Source organism: Bos mutus, chromosome 10 (genome assembly GCF_027580195.1).
Source record: "Bos mutus isolate GX-2022 chromosome 10, NWIPB_WYAK_1.1, whole genome shotgun sequence".
Lineage (NCBI taxonomy): Eukaryota > Metazoa > Chordata > Mammalia > Artiodactyla > Bovidae > Bos > Bos mutus.
Window position 1 is genome coordinate 87,579,989 of NC_091626.1, and position 15,521 is coordinate 87,595,509.

General features: G+C 38.2%; 1 pseudogene; it reads right to left on the reverse strand.

Moving 5' to 3' along the window:
* Positions 1-12,580: 12,580 nt before the first annotated feature.
* On the reverse strand, positions 12,581-14,354 carry LOC102268686 (protein disulfide-isomerase A6 pseudogene; annotated as a pseudogene).
* Between the last annotated feature and the right edge of the window lie 1,167 nt (positions 14,355-15,521).

Sequence of the window (15,521 nt, forward strand, 5' to 3'; positions counted from 1 at the left end):
CTTTGTATGCATTTTGCATCTGTTCTTGTTATCAGCTGGGGCTTCTCATGTACCAGGCATTATTTTAAGAGACTAAAAAAGGTGATTAATATTACCCTTTTTTAACAAATGTGAAAACTAAAACATGAAAAATTCAAGTAAATTTCCCACGTTTGCATGCCCTGTAAGTAGCAACTCTGGGCTTTGAAGTAGAAGATCAAAAGTCCTTAATCTGGACTTTAGAACTTAATTAGGCAAGTCCAGTGATACCTGATGTTTAACCCGCTCCCAAAGCTCCATTGTCATTTTCCTATTGAAAATGTTTCCCAGTTCAGATTCAATTTTCAAACTCAGATACAGGTGCACTTAGTAGATTTGGATACCTTCTGCTTAAATTATTCACACAGACCTTGTTAAAATATCATCAAAAGGCCACAGAACACAGTTGTGAGACACACATGTTCTGTGGTCATAGACTGTAAACATACAATACAATCCACCATCTGCATTGCATCACTCTTCTGCTCTGGCTCTTGATAACATCACCAGGCCTTGCTCCATCACTGTGTGCATTAGCAAGACCACGTTGGACACAGGGCTTGCCACACATCTGGATTGTTCTATCACATGATCAACTGTGAAGCCAAACAACGGTATCACAAATCAGACATTACTGCATGTGAAATGATTTTTTGTGCCAAAGAACTCCATTTTTTCCAGATGTGTCATCCAGGCACCTTGAAAACTGAATTTAAATTAAGTTATGAGTTTAAAATGTCACCCCTAAATTAAAATTGCTTCATCTTGGGCCCAAATTCCAGAGGAACAAAGTGCATTAACATCGGGCGGTTTGTTTTCTTATGGAATAAGCACAATTTTGAATTGGGTTTGGTTTAGATTTAAACCTGACCAAAGTTAGTTATAAGAACCATGGAGTCATTATTTAAGAGCTAAGAGTTACGTCCTGAGAGTTTGTTATATGCCAGACTCTGTGCTGAGAAGCTTGTATGGAAATAATCCATACAATTTTCACAGAAATCTCAAAAAGTAGGTAATTAACTTGTTTTTCATATCGGGAAACTGAGCTACAAACTGAAATAAATAATTTTTCCAAGCTCAAGTACCTCTAAGCTAGCAGCATCTGGATGCAAATCCAAGCGGCCAGACCCCAAATCTACCGTATTAACCACTAAAGCCATATTGCTTATACAGTACCATGTTCTTCCTTTTCCTCTTCTTTTCCTCTCTCCCTTTACTCTCCTCATCTCTTTCCTTCTACTTCTTTACATAAAATAACATAAAATTTTAAAAAACCCTCTTAAATATGACATCAGTGAAAGGATGAATGTGATACCATCAGGATCTTGAATATGACATCAGTGAAAAAAATTAACGTGCTTTATTTTGGCGTTAAAATGACAACTGAGACTTGAAACTGAAGGGAGGGAGAAGGAACTAAAATTTTGAATAGGCACAGATCTGCCTTAGAACTTCACTGACTAAGGACTAGTTAATTTTGGCTCAGGAATTGTTTGGAAGTTTTAGGTAAAATTTTCAACCAGAAATCTGTGAAATCTAGGAACATCAAAGCTAATCACTTGTCCACTCAGTTTAAGCTATGACTTTAAATGTTTTTGTACGAATGCTGCAAATATGGATAACAATATTGTAAACACCTTTATTGAGGGATAATCACATTAAATCTAAATAGTTTTTCAATTCTGAGCATTCCTTGTTTAGGAGAAAACAAACATCAAAGAAACAGGATATGACATTACTTGGAGAAGGCTATGGTTTTTCCTGTGGTCATATATGGATGTGAGAGTTGGACTGTGAAGAAGGCTGAGCGCTGAAGAATTGATGCTTTTGAACTGTGGTTTTGGAGAAGACTCTTGAGAGTCCCTTGGACTGTAAGGAGATTCAACCAGTCCATTCTGAAGGAGATCAGCCCTGGGATTTCTTTGGAGGGAATGATGCTAAAGCTGAAACTCCAGTACCTTGGCCACCTCATGCGAAGAGTTAACTCATTGGAAAAGACTCTGATGCTGGGAGGGATTGGGGGCAGGAGGAGAAGGGGACAACAGAGGATGAGATGGCTGGATGGTATCACTGACTCGATGGACGTGAGTCTGGGTGAACTCCAGGAGTTGGTGATGGACAGGGTGGCCTGGTGTGCTGCGATTCATGGGGTCACAAAGAGTCGGACACGACTGAGCGACTGAACTGAACTAAACTGGAGATGGCTCAAATTGTCACTTTTAAATTAAAAATGGGGAGTGATACTTGTACTCCCGTGTTACTAGCACCACTATTCACAAATGCCAAGAGGTGGGCACAACCCAGATGTCCACTGATGAATGAATGAAGAGAGAAAATGTGGTTTATACCCACAGTGGGATGTTTTTCAGTCTTGAAAAGGAGAGAATGCCACAAACCACAACATGGATGAACCTTGAGACACTATTTTAAGTGAAATAAATATGTCACAAAAATACAAATACTGTATGATACCACCTCTTTGAGTTTTTTTAAAGTAGTCATATTCATAGAAGCAGAAAGCAGAATGCTGGTTACTAGAGGCTAAGAGGAGGGGGCAGGGGAGTGCTTATTGGCTATAATTTTAGATATATAAGATGAGAGTTTCTGGAGCTCTGTCTCCCAATAATTTGAATATGCTTTACAGTACTGAAATGCACACTTAAAAATGGCTAAGATGGTTTAAAAAAAAAAAAAAAAAAACGAGTTGGTGTAAGTGACAGTCTTCTACCGAAAAGAGATTATGAAGGAGGATAATCATACACATATGAACTGAGCTTTTGATATTTTTAATGTCTTTGAATTACAGTCTCATGGTTGAGATTGCATTTAGAAACTAACCTGAACTATAGGTTACTTCTCAGTCTCCCAAACCACCCTCCCAGAGGCTAGCTAAATCCACAAAGTAATGGCATGCTTATGACAAGAGGAGCAAGACTTCTGATACAACATAGCAAATAAGCCGTAGGAAGTACTGGAGACATCTGTCTTCTCTCCTCCAGCCAGCACTCATAATGGTAAAGGCAAATTTTATGCTCTGAATCCCAAAGTGAGGAAATTAAGCTTTCAGAAAGGTAAATGTTCATTACTTTATACTTTCTCAGGATATGATTTTTTTCTTCAAATCAAACGGAAAGAATAATGAATTTCTTCAGCTTGATGCACATAGCATTTGTGAGATTGACTGTCAATTTGGATTTATGAAGTTTAAGATATTTCCTAAACACTCACAGTTGGGCTGTTGTGCCAGCAGGTTCATAATTTTTTTTAAAGAAAAAACAATCCTTTACATTTTTGCTTCAACGTTCATGCTGGCCTGTTTATTGCCTACCATACATAACAAAGATCAAAAACGGGAAATTTCCCAGTTCTATGCTCTGATCAGAAAGTTCACACAGGTTTGCAAAGCATTAATCTGAGAGGATGGAAAGAGAGCCAAGAGATGGAGCTATTCATTTCTAGACTACCTTAAATCAGGAAGAATTCTGGATGCAGTTAATTTAAAGGACTGTCTTGCACAATTCTTATAATAAAATAAAAAAAGATTAAAAGTCTATTGGGACACAAGTAAATCCATCAGTTAGTAACTTCCTATCCAAAGAAATTAAAAAGTAAATTTGATTTCAACAAAAAATATTCCCATCTTTGAATGATGTCAAACAGTTGGCATAATTACCAAGAATGCAATTTTTATCTTTTTCAAATATAGTTTTTCATTTTTCAAAATTATTATTAACTTTTAAATGGTAAATCATATTTTCACATTGTTTAACAGTAGCCATATTTTACAATTATGTGGATAATGAGTTCACGAGCAATGACCCAGAAAATGGACAGGAGACTCTACTCCAAGTTAATGTTAATAGTATTTCCATGTTTTGATAAATAAGAAATAAAAGACTCTGGAACTAATGATGACAGATCTTTGCTGTTAATTAATCAAATCTCCTCAAAATAGAGTTCAGCAGGTGGAAATAATTACCTGTTAATTGTCTCTTGTTTATTACTCTTTGGAGATATAAATCCAGACACTGCACTCATTTTACAGTATTTACTAAGAAGCAAACAATAAATAAATCAGAAGCATGGATGTTGTCATGGCAACAATATTTGTATTTGCTTTCAGAGACAATACAAATAGTGCAAAATAACAATTTCCCCTTTGAATTAAAATATCTGTTGTCTAGGTGCATGGATTTGCCCTTAATAAAAGATTAATTTTCTTTTGTTTGTGTTAATATGATTAAGGCACTGATATGAAACAGAGAAATAACTTTTTTTTTTTTTCAGGAAGAAAAAGATTGTTGGTACAGATCCCAACAGGAAGACAATGGATACCTTTGAAAGTTTAGATTTTTGGTGAGAAATATTTTGATATACCTTAGAGTATCTCTCTCTCTTTCTCTCTCTCTCTCTCTCTCACACACACACACACACACACACACATACTGTCTCTTCCTCCCTTCATCCATCCCTTTTGTTGGGAGATCTTCCTCTCTAACACCTTATTCTACACTTATTCTCCTGCTCCGATCAAGATTGGATGCTTATTGGTTGAACTGCACACTTGCTTGCATGCTTGCTTATTTGCTCAGTCTTTGTGAGCCCGTAGACAGTAGCCCCCAGGCTCCTTTGTCCATGGGATTTTTCAGGCAAGAAATACTGGAGAGAATTGCCATTTCCTCCTCCAGGGGACCTTCTTGACCAGGAACCAAACCCAGGTCTCTTGCATCTCCTGCATTAGCAAATAGAGTCTTTACTGCCGCTCCAGCTGCGGAGCCCATGCACAAATGCTCATCTCGGTATTTCAGTTAGCAATCTTGTATGTTCCCTGAATAACATATCTTCTTGTTTATTGGTTTGACTCATTTTTCAGAACCAGAGCCTTTAGAAACTTTTTAAGAAAAGATATTTGGGTTAAATTACAAAGAAATGTTTGCTTTCTGAAAAGGTTTTGTTTTTGACATGCTTTATTCATGCTTAGCTAGGTGTGTTCTCCTCCTCCCCTGAATAATGATACGCAGATAGGGTCTTCTGTGATTTGCAGATCTCTCAAAAGTTTGTCATTCTGTTTTTCTCTTTCTTGGAAGTTTTTCCATTTTTTTCAGAGGAAAATGCTTCTGTTATCTGCCTGGATTTCTCTGAATGAGAGAAGACATTGGAAGAATAACTCCCCATTCAGGGTGCTGACTCATTCAATCCCCCTTCTCTTCTCTGCCATTCTGACATCTGCTTTCTTACATTCAGTGCGTCCAAGTGCCCATCCTCTTAGGCTTTATTTCTCCACCAAAACAAACAAAAGCAAAACTAGTGTCTTTCTAGGGTGGGTGGACCAGAAGTACCCACCTAATTTCTGAAGTTTTTGTGTGTTGGGGAGACTTGAGCAATAGATCATGGCATATCCCTGAACTCATTCCTACATTTTCTGTTCTGCCAGTCTCTTCTAGGGTTGCCTGTACTGGGTCCTCAGGGCTCACAAACGTTCTTTGATTCCCTGAGTCAACCTGCCTCTGCACACACTGATTCCAATTTCCTCTTCCTTATTAAGTCAAATAACATGATTCGTAAGTTTGACCTCCAGCCTTGGAAAACTGTTGATATCTCTCATTTACTGCTGTCACATTCTCTGTTCTCTTTCTGTTTGCATGTTTATGCATTTAAGATTTCTTATTTTTTTCACTGGGGAGTTTCTCAGAGGAGCTAAGATCATCAGCTGTATTTAAACTGTCACATCTTATTCCTGTTTTAAAATATTATTCCCCTGCTAAGTTAGAAAAAAGCCGTAGAAATTCTAACTACATCTCTTCGAATGTTACTGTGCCAGGAAGGTAGAGGTTCCTGTGCTGATATGGGATTCAGGGTGAATGATCCTAAGAAAATGGTTACCCTTAAATACCTATAGTAGTGATTTTTAGAAGTAGCAAATAAAGGGTAGAATGCCTGCTAATTAAACTGTTTACAAAATCAAGTGACTATTCTGAGCTTCTTGATATCTGGGTTAGAATGGGAAAGAATGCGTCTAAACCGATTATGTACGATGAGGCATATTCCCTACAAATTTAGATTTACATAGTGAACTATTTTCCAAGAGTCTAGGTAAGCAGATACCAGTGATGGTGGGGTCAATGAGCAGTGGGTAGTTTAGTTTGGGACTAAATCACAAGGTGAGTTGAGAAAAGGCTGAAAGTAAAGAGTGGAGATTCTGGATACGGGGGTCCAGGTAGAAAAACGTTGAAAATCATGGTTGTTGTTGCTAAGTTGCTAAGTTGCCGAGTTGTGTCCAGCTCTTTGTGACCCCATGGACTGCAGCACCCCAGGCCTCCCTCTCCCCCATCATCTCCTGGTGTTTGCCTAAGTTCGTGTCCATTGCATCAGTGATGCCACCCAACCATCTCATCCTCTTTCAGCCTCTTTCCTTCAGCCTTCAATCTTTCCCAACACCGGCATCTTTTCCTTTGGGTCAGCTGTTCTCTTCAGGTGGCCAAAATATTGCAGCTTCAGCTTCAACATTAGACCTTCTAATGAGTATTCAGGGTTGATTGCCTTAGGATTGACAGGTTTGATCTCTTTGCTGTCCAAGGGATTCTCAGCACCACAGTTCAAAAGCATCAATTCTTTGCTTCTCTGCCTTCTTTGTGTTCCAGCTCTCACAACTTTATGTGACTACTGGAAAGACCGTAGGGTTGACTCTATGGACCTTTGTCAGCAAACTGATGCCTTTCCTTTTTAACATACTGTCTAGGTTTGTTACAGCTTTCCTGCCAAGAAGCAGTCATCTAATTTCACCATCTGCAGTGAAAATCATGGTAGGTCCGTGAAAACAACGTAGATGGAATCAATACAATTTGCTGCTGTAGGGCAGCAGAAATCATGTTGGAGGGTGGACATGGCCTCACTACTTGAAAGAACATCTTGATTAAGTGCAAGGGGCAGTGTTGTTGAATAGACAGGTGGACAGTATTGAAGTGTCTGGGCTTCCTTGATGGCTTAGAGGTAAAGAATCTACCTGCCAATCACATGGGTTCGATCCCTGGGTTGGGAAGGTCTCTTGGAGAAGAAAATGGCTATCCACCCCAGAATTCTTGCCTGGAAAATCTCATGGACAGAAAGTGAAAGAACGTGAAGTCTCTCAGTCATGTCCGACTCTTTGCAACCCCATGGACTGTAGCCTACCACGCTCCTCCATCCATGGGACCCCATGAACTGTAGCCCACCACGCTCCTCCACCCATGGACAGAGGAGCCTTGCAAATTTACAGTCCTTGGAGTCACAAAAACTTGGACATGACTTAGCAACTAAATAACAACAGCAATTGGAATGTCTGCCTCAGTTTAATTCTCAGGTCTCTCACACACCAGCTTTTGTGAATTTTGAAGTTATGTAACTGTTGTTGAATCAGTTTCTTCATTTGCAGAATGAATGTGATAATGGTATATAACTAATAGAGTTGTCCAGATTAAATGAGATACAGTACAGACGGCATTTAGCTTGGGGTAAAACATAATAAAGAGCTTAGTAAACTCTGAGTGCTTTTAATGAGCTGTTTCTATGCATGCTCGTAAATTCTAGTTTCTCTCCTCTTACTCAGATGCCCCCACCCCATCGTCCTCTCCACTTGTACAAGTGAATTTCACATCACCACGTCCTGCTTGGCTGAAATAATGAGAATTATGTTTCTTTCTGATGTTTCAAGTTGTACTGAGGGTTTCATTATCCAAGTCAATATTTTATAACTGAAACAGAAAATTTTGAGTGTGTTTTATTTGCTTCATTCCTTATGCTTACTTAATGTGCATCTTTCATATTGTATTAATGTCTAATTCAAATTCAAATATTACTTTTACTTATGCTACCTTTGTTCTTTTTTCTATGCAGACCTGCATGACACATATAAATAAAATCAAATCACATTAAGCTTTAAAATGCTTCCAAATATATCCTCTTCTATGAGATCTTCCTATAACCACAATTTCATCTTTTGAATCCTAACCAAACATATTTCCACTTTATTGATTTTAACGTACGTATCACACTGTTGACTTATTCAATGTGCACAATTCAGTGATTTTTGAGAAGTTCAGGGTGTTGCCAGGCAACAGCACAGTCTAGCTATAGAACATTTCTGTCACTCCAAAAGGAAATCATTAGCACACACTGTTCCCGCCCGGTCCCGGGCAACCACCAGCCTACTTTCTTCTCATACGCATTTGCCTTTTCTGAACATTTTCTATAAATTGACCACTTCATATGGTAAGTGATGTTCTACAGCTGAGTTTTTTCACTGATGTATTTTCGGGAAGGTTTATCAAGTAGGAGCATATACTAGGACTTTGTTCTTTTTATTACTGACAAGTATCCCAGTGTACAGGCACATAATTATGTTTATCCATCCACTGATTGATGGACATTCCACATTTTTGCTAAAGTGAGTTCCATTATGAATTTTCATATATTAATATTTGTGATACATATTTTCATTCTTCTTGGATGGATGTCTATGAATCCCAACATTTGCATAACTCTTTCTTATATCATGTATCGTATTCTATTTTGATATGATTTGGGGTGTCCATTTTTTACTTATGCCAACCGCTTAACTAGGGGTATTCTCCAATGTCCTTTTTTCATCACTTTTAAAAAATATAAGATGCTCTTGAATCACTGTATCCATTCCCAAAATATAGCTGTAATGTCTACTTGAGTGACTTAAAATATCCTTATCTTCAATTTCCCTTTCATGTGATACCCTATGTAGTCCAGTTTGGGGTAATATGTATTAGAATATTAAGTAAAGCATAACATTTTGGGTGACAGAATATTGCTATTGTTTTAAAAATATTTTGTACAATCACTATGCAAAAAGCATTGTCATCTTTAGGAAGTAAATGACCCTCGTATCAGTTATATAGTGAAATTATTTATTTGAAAGTTAGTTTAAAGTTAGTTTAAAATACTTTCAAACCCTTTCCATTTGCTGCCACCTTATTTCTGCTTACACTGTCATTTACAAAGAATTCTACTGAAGCAAAAATAATTAATAAACATATTAGACTTACACCATCTCAAGTGAGGTAAATGAGCTATTTCTTTAAATGGTTATCTTTTCTTTGCTATTGATTTATTTTTTATTTTAATTATTGAAAATACCTGAAACATTTTATTAAAAGTGGCAACAGTTTTAAACTCAGTGGTGTTCTTGCCTTTTTCTTTATATAAAATGGGAAAAAAGTTATTTTTAATGGCAATTGTGTGCAAATTTGGTGTTAGTAGAGTTGGCGGAAACCTCCATTATATAAAAATAAAACATACCTGGTTGGGATATTAGAAAGGTTGTAATTTTGACTTTCGGTTCCCACTTACAGTTTATGACTTTAACAACTTTAAAGGAAATTACAGCTTGAAGTCCACATGATGCACTTCATTTTCTGTTCTTTAAACTTGAGGGTGAAAGGGAGAGCTAATTTCATGGCAAGGAACCCAAAGTTTAAAACTGATGCTCGGGAATACAATTACAAGGTACACAATTTTAGGAAAAGAACATATAAGATTCCTTCAATTTTGTTTCCTGCCTATTTTCCGTCTTTTCTTTCTCAGTCCTTTATTTTATATTTTCACCAATTTAAGTTGAAATTAGAAAGAATCCATTTTGATTTGCAGGCATTGTGTATCAGATTAAAGAGAAAACTGCAATGCATATTCTAATTTTTTTAACCATGAAATTAGATAGCCTAAAACTGGAACTGATTTTATTCCGTCCTATAAAGTATTTTTATGAGTAATATTTGCAGAACAGCTACTCATTAGAGAGGGGGAAAAACTGCTGGTTCTAGTTATACTGATATTTACAAATGGTTGATGCGGAGCTTAGGGCTTTGTGTGTGCGTGTGTGTGCATGTTTGCTCAGTTGTATCTGATTCTTCACAACCCCCTGGACTGTAGCCCACCAGCCTCCTCTGTCCATGGAATTTTCTACACAAGAATACTCAGAGGGTTGTCATTTCTTTCTCCAGGTGATCTTCCCCACCCAGGGATTGGACCCACATCTCTTGTATCTCCTGCATTGGTAGGAGGATTCTTTATCACTGTGCCACCTGGGAAGCTCAGTTTAGGGCTTTACTGTAGCCCAATTTTTTTTAAACTGTAAAGTTAAATGAGAACCCTATTATTTTATTTTCTTTCTACTCTTTGAATGATACTTTTGTTTTCCAAAAGATAACCAGTAATCTTGAGATATTAGAGACCCAATAGTAAATATCAGGTTGTGAATCAGAATATAGATATTATTGAGGCCAGTATCAGAAAATATATTCTTTGAAAAGTGGAGATTAGAATTTCTCCATTTGTATAGACATTTATATATCTTTACATACAGGGGAGATCTAAATATTTATTCCATATCATAATCCTGATATTTGATTACTAATTAACAGACATCCCTTTATTTATTTTTTTCAGACATCCCTTTAAATTTTTCTTGGAATGAAATCTAACTAGATCTTTAGAATTTCTCAAAAAAACTGTTATCAGCAATACAGAAATATGTGCTTGCACACACTGATTATGAGAGTGTAACAATATAATCTTTATGGAAAGTAATCAAAGAATTTGCATATTTGTATTAAAATTTGAAACATATTCTGGGAATCTATCCAAATAAATAATTGAAAATAAATTTTAAACAGCTCCTACCTATAAATATGTTTGATGCAGTATCATCTATTTTGAAAATATATGAAAAAATTAAATATTTCAAAGTGTAAGTGTGATTTGCTAATGCATAGTACATTTATTTAATATTCTGGAGTGATCCAGTATTAGAAATAATATAAATAAGATTTAATCATACATAGACATGCCTAATGTTAATATTAAGTAAAAGAGTAGGATGTAAAACTAGATTTACAATATAATTGCAAGTTCTCAGGGAGATGAATGAAGGAGAATTTAACAAAAATGTGTCTGAATTCTGGTTTTATTATACTGGTTTGAATATGGCTCATTTGATTTATTCATATGCCTACTTTTAAGGCATTCATCATACACATACCTGTTCTGTTTGTTATTGATCATGTAAAAAAATAACTATTTATTTATTTAGTTTGAAGTTGACTTTTAAAACCCTCTCTATTCAATTATTCTTCTTCCCTTTTGATTCATTCTCCAGAAGATTGCTTTGTTTTCTGGGTCATTCTCAGATGTTAAAAAGGCCAGTTCAATCTTATAACACAAGCACCAGTTCCTTCTGGACCTTACCTTCTGTTTTTCTTTGGAAATTGATTTTTATCCTTTAATATCATTTGTAGGAAACCAGTATTTTAGTGAGCAAACTGTTTTGCTGAATTCTGTTAGCCCCTCAAGCAAATTAGTTGAACACGGCAGGGGCTTATAGGAACTCTGGTTTATAGGAAGTTAGTTGGAGGCACAGGGGATAATCTGGACTCGCTGTTGGCGTCTGAAGTGGACAGAGGAGGTGCCTTTGGGACTGAGCCTTAATCCCATGTTTCCTCCAGGTAGATGGTGTTACATTTGTAGGACCCCCCAGCTAGGGTGGCAGAATTGCGTATTGTGTGACATCTGTAGTGAAGTAGCACTGTATTTATAGAATAGTTGAGTAGAGGAGACAACAGGTAAGGTATTTTCCTTTTCATTTCATGAAATGTTACAAGCAAAAAATATTAAATCCACTGCTGCTCCCTTTTATTTTTCCTTGCCCTAGTTCCCTAGGATTGCTGATATGAAATGAGCTAGGCTCATTACTAGACCCAAGGGAAACAGCAGAGAATTATACCCCAAATTGGGAAATTTGCCAGAGAAATAAAACGTTTTCCTTTTTTTAATATAGTTAAAACATGTAAGTGCTCACAAACAGATCTTAAAGGATGAATTTAATTTTTGAAGAGTTTATTTGGGCTATCATGGATTTACATTAGCAGTGTCAAACCAGAGTTGGTTAGGAGTGCTCCACTGAAAGGAACTTGGGTGAGGGTTTTTATAAAGAAGACAAGCAGACAAAGTAAGGAAACCATTTGATTGTCTATAGCTTAAGTGATTGCATAATTTAGGAAAGTCTACTTGGCTATGATTGGTTTTCTTCTTAATCTTGAGGGATTTACAGGATTTTGCTTTGCTTATGTAACCATCAAAGGCATTAGAGCCACCCCAGTCTAACATCTCATTGTTTGGGTATTTTAAAAGACACTATTTTATTTACCTTGAAATTCAATTTTATTACCACTGGAGTCTGTCCTATTTTCATGCTGATATTAATTTAAAATGAGGTGTAAACACGCCCATTTAGTTCTTCTAATTTCTTCTAATTTTCAAGTCTTTCCAAGACTTCCCTGCAAAAAAGTCACAAAACTTTCCTCCCACCTAGGGTGTTTAGCAGGTCATATTTTGAGGGCAGAGCACTCTGTTTCCGAAACACTGCTGCCATTTTTTTTTTTTTCCTTCTTCTTCAACTTTAGTCTTTCCCTGTATCCATTTTTGGCCACCTTGCTTTTTATTAGATTTTTCCATCCTGCCATCAATATGTTATACATTGATTTTTCTTTCTTTCTTTTTTTGGCATTGTCCAAAATATTGTTTTATTCTTTAATGGAAAAAAGCTATTAATATTCAAATGAAAAGGGTCACATTAAAAAACCTGTATGTAAGAAACAGCCTCCAAGAACATCCAAGCAGCAAGTCAGAGGGAGGGAAAAACGCTTCAACAGCCCATCCGTTTTCTTCAAAATATTACTTGACAGGATACAACTCATTTCACTGGCTACGACAATTCATATAATTTTTCATTGTTTTCTTGAGACGCAAAAGTTCACTGCTGCAGTGTTTTCAAATGACCAGTCAAGGGTTACTTCTCCGTTAAAAAGGCCACTGGTAGGTTCCTTGGACTGGAAAGGACGTTCCTTCACCACAGAAAATCTGCTCCCAAGAAAAGAAAGCTGAAGTCTTTGCGGAGCCTCTCACAATTCACCTTTCTCCAGGTCGTCCAGCTCCACCTCACTCAGGTCAATGTCATCTTCCACGGGAAGCTCGCCGTCCTTGCCGTCCCAGGGCTCCCTGGTGCTGATGGTGGGGAAAGCACCACCGCCTACAGGCGCCGTAGATCCCGCCCGAAAGACAGCTCCCTGAGAAACTCATTAATGCCTTGCTCACTGAACGATCCCTTTAGGAGAGCAAATTTCATCTCGCGTGCGTTAATAGCTGCCATAGCAGGGTATCCAAACCCTCCAATCCCCGGTGCGTTCTCTAGTTCAGATTGGGCTCCAGCTTCTGTCCACAGCCACCCCCACATTTTCTTCTTGTATTTGTCTGCCAACTTCAGAAGAACTTCCAAGTAAGAATTTCTGCCTGCAGCTCCTGTGTCAAGAATGTGGGGCAGCACGGCCACGACACAGAGCTGATGCTCCTCACACGTCTTCTTGGCGACGTCCTCGTTGATGATCTCAAGCAGCTCAGGAGGTGGAGCGTTGTCAGAAAACAGATCGAGGGCCCGGGAAACAATGTCGGATCTCGTGCGTCCCCCGTCGTAATCCACAGGAGACTCACCTTTCTGAAATATCTTGATTGTAGGGAATCCCCTAATCCCGTATCGGCTGGCGAGAACCTGGTTCACAGTGGCATCCACAGCTGCGAGTTTCACTTTGCCTTTCGTTTGCTCTTTCACCTCTGTAGCGGCCGCGGCCCATTCTGGCTCTAGGTTTTTGCAGTGTCCACACCAGGGAGCATAAAACTCAACCATCCAAACATCTTCACTGTCAAGGACATTCTTGTCAAAGTTGTCGTCCGTCAGCTCAATCACGTCCTTCTTACTTGAACTGTCACCTCTGCCTTGTTTTCCAGAGCTGTAGCCTCTGCCCCGGCCGCCAAGGCGGTCTTTCACAAGCTGGCGCAGAGCACTGAGGGCAGCGTCCACGATGGCTTCACCAGTTCTGCCACCCTGATAATCTTCTGGTTTGTTTTTGTTGGATCCAAAAATCTTAATGGTAGAAAATCCCTGAACACCATACTGACCCCCTAGGGACTGATGTTTGTCTGCGTCAACTGCACCAACTTTGACAACATCTTTCAAGGCAGTTGCTGCTTTCTTCCATTCTGGTGTTAACCTCTGGCAGTGGCCACACCATGGAGCATAGAATTCTACAAGCCACAAACTGTCACTCTGAATAACTTCTCGGTTGAAGTTTGAGGGGGTTAATTCAATTACATCATCACTAGACGAATACAGACCATTAACTGTTGTAAAGAGGGTACAGCTCATCAGACCAAGCACCAGGCGAGCCATGCTGAGCGCCCGCGCTGCCACACACTCCAGCCGCCGCCTCACCACCGCGCCGCGCCCCGCTGATTTTTCATCTTGCAACCTTTGTGACTTGTTTATTACTTTTGATATTGTACTTTTTTTGTGTGTGAATCTTAGAATTTTCACCCTGCACGCTTGTATCATCTGTGAATAAAAACAATTTTACTTCTATCTTTCCAGTTTGGATAACTTTACTTCTTTGTCTTTCCTGATTGCATTGTCTAGAATTCTTAGTACAATATTGAATAACACTGATGAGAATGGACTTCCTGGTCTTGTTTCTGACCTTAAGAGGGAAACATTCATGTTCACCATTAAGGGTGTATTAAATGTCCTTTATCAGGTGGAATAATTTTTCATTTATTCCCAGCTTGTTGAGAGTTGTCTTTGCTGTTTTAATTAATGAGTGTAGAATTTTGTCAAATACTTTTTGTTTGGTTCTGGAGATACTCACATGGTTTTTGAATTTTATTTCATTTATAATGTGTATTTACATTAACTGATTTTTGTGTATTTAATCAACCTTTCATTACTTGAGGAATCCCCTGGTGGCTCAGTCAGTAAAGAGTATGCCTGCAATGCAGGAGACCTGGATTCAATCCCTGGTTCAGGAAGATACCCCAGAGAAGAAAATGACAACCTACTCTCGAATCTTGCTTAGAGAATTCCATGGACAGAGGAGCCTGGTGGGCTACAGTCCATGGGGTCACAAAGAATTGGACACAACTGAGCAGCTAACACTTTCACTTTTTTTGCATTATTGGATAAATTTCACTTATTTCCAATATAATAATTCTTTTGTATGTTGCTGGATTCAATTTGCTAATATTAGTTGAAGACATATATAAATGTATGCTGCTGCTGCTGCTGCTAAGTCGCTTCAGTCGTGTCCGACTCTGTGCGACCCCATAGACTGCAGCCCACCAGGCTCCCCTGTCCCTGGGATTCTCCAGGCAAGAACATTGGAGTGAGTTGCCATTTCCTTCTCCAATGCATGAAAGTGAAAGTGAAAGTGAAGTCGCTCAGTTGTGTCCGACTCCTAGTGACCCCATGGACTGCAGCCTACCAGGCTCCTCCGTCCATGGGATTTTCCAGGCAAGAGTACTGGAGTAGGGTGCCATTGCCTTCTCCAATATAAATGTATACCTTCATGCAAATATCTATTTAGATATATAGATATAAATACTTGCTATATTGATCT